Genomic DNA, 265 nt, shown 5'->3' on the forward strand with positions numbered 1-265 from the left:
GTTTGTATGTATATAAAGATAACAGGTGACATAGTTTCGGGCTGGTAGGTTACTTTGAGTAAAGTGTGTGACTTAGTCGCATAAGGAAAATCAAGAAATTCGAAGAAGAGTTCACAGCAGGTTTTTGTACTTTACAATAATTTATTGTGATTTTTACTATTTTTTATTATTGCAGTACGTTGTTGTAATCTTTACTATGCAATGTTTTATTCTACTTTTTACTATTAAATTCGCGGGTTCGAATCCGCATCCCACCAAACATGCT

Source organism: Limulus polyphemus, unplaced genomic scaffold (genome assembly GCF_000517525.1).
Source record: "Limulus polyphemus unplaced genomic scaffold, Limulus_polyphemus-2.1.2 Scaffold798, whole genome shotgun sequence".
Lineage (NCBI taxonomy): Eukaryota > Metazoa > Arthropoda > Merostomata > Xiphosura > Limulidae > Limulus > Limulus polyphemus.